Genomic DNA, 5,793 nt, shown 5'->3' with positions numbered 1-5,793 from the left:
TGAGGTTCCTTTGAATACACCTCTCATCGGTGTTGTAAATGGGTATTCAAAAACAAAACCAATCCTGATGGTCCTGTTGCTCGACACAAGGCTCGTCTAGTTGCTAAGAGTTATTCTCAAACTGAAGGGCTCGATTTCTCTGAAACTTTTAGTCCAGTGGTTAAGCCAACCACCATTAACTCTTGGTGATTTGTCTTATTTTTTGGGCACTGAAGTTATCAAGTCTTCATCCGGTTCTCTTTTTCTATCAAAATCTAAATGTACTCGAGACTTGCTGCTTCGTACAAAGATTCATGATGCTAAACCTTTTCCTATTCCAATGGCCACTAGAGTTAAATTATCATCCACTGATGATGATTATTTTTGTGATGTTACTCTTTATCGGAGTACAGTTGAGGCTCTCCAATACTTGACAATTACTCGTCCCGACATAGCTTAATGTGTAAACAAAGTCTGCCGGTTCATGCAATCACTATCTCTTTCTCATTGGAAGGTAGTGAAACGTATTCTTCGATATTTGAATGGCACATTTCATTTTGGTATTTCTCTTACCACCTCCTCTGATCTTTCTCTGCAAAGTTATTGTGATGCTAATTGGGGCAGTGACCCCGATGACTGTCGTCCATGTCCGGATTTTGTTGGTTTCTTGGCAGAGCTTCGATCTCATGGAGCTCTAAAAAGCAATAAGTTGTTTCACAATCAAGCATAGAAGCTGAATACCGCAACCTTGCAAATGCAACCTATGAGTTACTTTGGGTTAAATATCTCTTATATGAACTTCATGTATTTATAAAACGTACACCAGTGCAATGGTGTGACAATATCAGCACGATTGCGATTAGTTCCAATCATGTACCACATGCTCGAACTAAACATCTGGGACTAGATAATCACTTTGTTCGAGAAAAAGTGTTGATCAAAGATTTTTCTGTTCAATATGTCCCATCATCCGATCAGATTGCTGATGTATTTACTAAGCCATTGTCTGCCTTCACATTTCACCGTCTTAGATTCAAACTAAAAGTGGAAGATCATCTTGTGCTGAGCTTGCGGGGGAAAGTTAATGGAAAAGAATAGAAGGCCCACAACCCAGAACAAGCCCACAAAGTACATGAGCCCAATCAATGAAATAACAAGATGTTGAAAATTCAAGCCTAATTTGTATTCAAACCATTTTTCAAAGTTTGGTTCAAAGTTACGTTACCAAACTTTGAAAATACATCCATCATTCACACTTCACCAAACCCAAAATTTTTCCTATAAATAGCCATACATTTGCATTCATCCATTCATCCAAAGACAAGCAAAAACACAAGCAATTGAATGTTGTATAGCCTAGTCATTTAGATAAATTTGAGTATGCTCTGTGGTTGCGGCAATGTCCGATCTTCCGCATCAGAAAGAATTTTCTATGTGATTAGAGTTGTGTGAGTTCCACTTTGAAAATGAGATTGAGTATGTCATCCAAGAATAATTATTCTTGAAGTTCTTGGTGTCCCCTAAGTTGTTCTAGGAAGAGTTGTTGTTATCTCCTATTGTTGTAGGAACGATTTGTACCCATTATTGATATAGTGGAGATTTCTTTTGTTGGACTTCAGTCTCGTGGTGTTTCCCTAATTTGGGTTTTCCACGTAAAAATCCTTGTGTCGTTTTCTTCATAATTATTATCATTGTTGATATCGTGAAAATAGTTTGATATGATATTATCGTTAAAAGAAAAAAAATCAACCCTTCCGTTGTAAGAAAAGTTATTTAATTGGCTGTCTTTCCAACAAGTGGTATCAGAGCCACATTAGGATACATGGAAGAATCCATTGGAGGGATGTTTAAACTCAACGGATCAAATTATTCCATATGGAAGGCAAGCATGTTGGACCTGCTATATTGCAAAGATCTGCATTTGCCATTGAGTGGTGATAGTGCCAAGCCAGAAAACCTATCAAATGAAGAATGGACTATACTACATTGAAAAGCTGTCGGTTTCATACGACGGTTTATTGAACACAGTATCTTTCATCACTTTGCGAACGAGAATAAAGCTGATGCTCTGTGGACCAAAATTGAAGCTATGTTTGAGAGAAAGAATGTCATGAACAAAGCTTCGATTATCAGAAATCTTGCACGACTGAGATGCAAAGAAAATGCATATATGACATAGCATCTGAATGCTTACCAGGGTCTAATCAACCAATCTATCACCATGAAGATTACCCTGGATGACGAAGTTACGACACTATTATTACTGAGCTCCTTGCCAGATAGTTGGGATACTCTTGTGGTGTCGCTCAGTAATTCTGCTCCTGATGAAAAACTGACATTACAAACAGTCAAAGATTGTTTTCTAAATGAAGAGTCCAGAAGAAAGGAGCAAGAAGCCAAATCTGAAACTAAGGCATTAGTTACAGAAATCGTTGATAATCGAGGAAGAAATTACACCAGAGGACCTCATAAAAGAAGAGACAAATCCAGAGGAAAGTCCAAGACCAGAAAAGAATTCAAGTGCCATTACTGTGGAGGTCCAAATCTGAAACTTCTACTCATTCTTAAAAGTGCGGAATAAAAAAATTTTTTTAAAAGCTCTTATTTACAAAATAACATTTAAAATAATCGTATTTATTTGCCAATAAAAATAACGCAATTTTAAAAATAACCAACATCTTCCAAAATCAACGTAAACATAAACGAGTAAAAATTTTAAAATCATCAACGTATGAAAATGTTCATCTCCTCTCAAATCTCATAAATCATAATGCGAAAAATATGCGGTCCTCGGGTCGTGTCACCGCACCAGGTCTGCCTACTCAGAGTTCGGCACCTCAGTCCACTCATCATTAAGCTCACCTGCATCACACACGCTTAGTGAGTCTAAAGACTCAACACACCTGCACCGTTAATAGCAAATATATATACGTAGCACACAACAGTGAAAAATATCATACTCAACATACCTTTCGTGAACTTTAAAAACGTAACATAAACATGTCTTGTAACATCGTGACGTGTCAAAACAGCTCATCGTTAATCATCATTCATCATTCATCATTATCATTCATCGTTCATCGTTCATCATTTATCATTTTCTTTACTGAATTCAGTTCATTAGAAGTGACTATCATACATCATCATTTACGATGGATCCATCATACATAGAACTGCGGTACCCGGCGGCTGTCGAACATCAGTGATAGGATCACCCATCCACTGTGCCTAGGCCTCATCATCAGCATTTACATATACGTCTTAAACCTTTACATATCCTTCGATAGCCACAACTAATTCCCGTCATTCAAAACATTATCATTTTCATCACTTATAAAAATCATGCACCAATCCAATTTTCTTTAAATTCACGCATGCAACGTATATGTTCATAAAATCTTAAAAATCGTGAATCATGATGCATAAACATTTAAAATATCATAAATTTGTGCTCAGGGCGCTGCCAGGATCCAAATCTCACCCCGATTGCAAAATGACCATTTTGCTCATGGAAACCCAAAAATTATCGTTTCACCCCTGGACATCTAAAATTGACCCGAAGCTTACCAAACTCCTTAAAATATCCCAAAACATATTCAAAAGCATTCCTAGACGTAAACTCGAGCCCAATACACAACTTAACCGATTTGTTTTAAAATTTGGACCGGAGTCCCAGTTTTAACCCGGATCGACTCGAAACTTAACCAAAATTTCTCCTAACTTGAATCATGTCTTAAACTTACCCAATCAGCCTTAAAACCACACGCTCCAGCCCTCTAATACCCAAAAAAACGAGACCCAAGGGTGCTGAAATTTTCTGCACGATCACATCGTACCCCTAGTCGCACTATTCTCTCGTATCATCTATCCTAGACTTAACCAGCCCCCTCTAGCTCACCTCGGCACTCCCTTGGACGTCTCCAACCACTGCCCCTAGCCCTATGCCCGCAGCAAACAAAAACCACAAGACGCGAGCCCGAAACAACCCACGCGACCCTAACTCACAGCTAACTCCTTCAACTTTCCTTCCACTCAACACCATCCTTTCAAGAGTTGCTCCAGGGTGTGTCTCAGACCCATTAAGATCTGCCCCACGTCCCTAGCATGCTCCATGCATCGGCACCCTCTTACAAATTCTCGATCTAACCAACATACACACTCCAAAGCTAAACGCGATCGACCCCCCCTTGCCAACTCGTGCCTCGACATGATCATCAGCCTCCTTTCCTCATAAAACTCAACGCCTACAGGCCCTTCATAACACAATTCAGCAGCCCCCTTGCAACAAATTACACAAAACATGAGTATGCAACAACCGATGCCAATTTTCATGCCAAAACTTCAATAAAATGCACACACCATATGGATCGAAGGATTTAAATGCATTTACACTCATTTTCATATAATATTGGCGTGGATGATGTGCAAAGGAAGAACGTGCGTGCCTTGATGAATGGTGCTCAAAACTTTGAAGAAAATCACGACGAGGAGGCACCGGAGAGCGGAGAAACGATCTTGCTTGAAAGGAAAAGAAATGGGGGAATGGTGGCTGCCATGGTTCGCCGGAACGGTTGCGGTGCTTGGAACGGCAACTACCGTTCCAGTTCCAATGGTATGTTGCGGAACGGTTGCGAACGCTTGTATAAAAAAAGTAATAAATTCAAAGCATTGGTAAAAAAATTTAAATATAAATTACATCATACTAAAAAATAAAATATATGTGTTGGATAAATGAAAATGGGTCAATGAAAAAGGGAGCGGGAGTTGTCCCACATTGGAAAATAAGCCAAGTTTGGTCTTCTTTAATAACTCAAAGTTTGTGCTATGGGTTTGGGCCCCAAGAGGTACCAAAGTTTTTGGAAGGGGGGAGACGCTGCTAGGCTAGGTCTCGGTGAATTAAACACACGTGCGCCCGCCCTGCTCGGCTCAGCGCGGTGTGGTGAGGTTTTTTGACCGTATTAATCTTTTTGGACAAAATTTATTTAAAAATAATTTTGTTGACAAGCACATACACACGAAAAACAGAAGCCAGCACGCATGTGAGAGCATTTTACAGAAGATGCCGCGCATATGCGCACGACTTGCTGTTTTCTTTGCACATGGACAGAACAAGGCGCGCAAATACGCGCGTAAGGACGCGCATATGCGCGAGCCTTTCTGGAAATCTGCGCTGCGAAGCTGTGCGTGGGTCCCTTCGTCTTTTCACCAAATGGTTGCCTCTAGAAGGTGTTTTTCAACCAAACAACATGTCCCTTGATTAACCATTGCATCCAATGTAAAAGAGTGTGCCTCTTCTACACATGATGATTTATAAATTAGTCCTACCTGCATCATTCAGATAATTTTTTTTTTGGCCACATTGTTATTGTGTTCTCTCTTTCTAACTGCATACCAATTTCGAAAATCACTTGGAAGCTTGCATATATTTCCGTTCCACTCGGCCGTTCCGTTCCCCATCGCCGTTAAATCACCGCTAAATAGTCGAAGAACAGCACTACAAAACAATCACCGATTTGCCCTGGAACTTTGGAACGGCGGTCACCGTTCCCGTTCAAAATCACTATGAAAGAGAATGCAGAAAATGCAGAAAAAAGAAGAGAGATCAAAGGAATGGGACAAAGTCGGAAGAGCAGTTACATCTGATGGAGATATTATCATCCTTGGTGATGATGCATGTGTCAGTATATCATACCAGCAAACAGATTGGATTATTGACTCGGGAGCTTCATATCATATTACTCCACACAGAGATATGTTTGCGTCCTACTCAAGTGGAAACTTCAGCAAAGTTAGAATGGCCAATCAAGGTTTGAC

This window comes from Primulina huaijiensis, chromosome 2, assembly GCF_012295235.1.
Source record: "Primulina huaijiensis isolate GDHJ02 chromosome 2, ASM1229523v2, whole genome shotgun sequence".
In the NCBI taxonomy this organism is placed as follows: domain Eukaryota; kingdom Viridiplantae; phylum Streptophyta; class Magnoliopsida; order Lamiales; family Gesneriaceae; genus Primulina; species Primulina huaijiensis.
Note: the sequence above shows the minus strand (reverse complement) of the source record.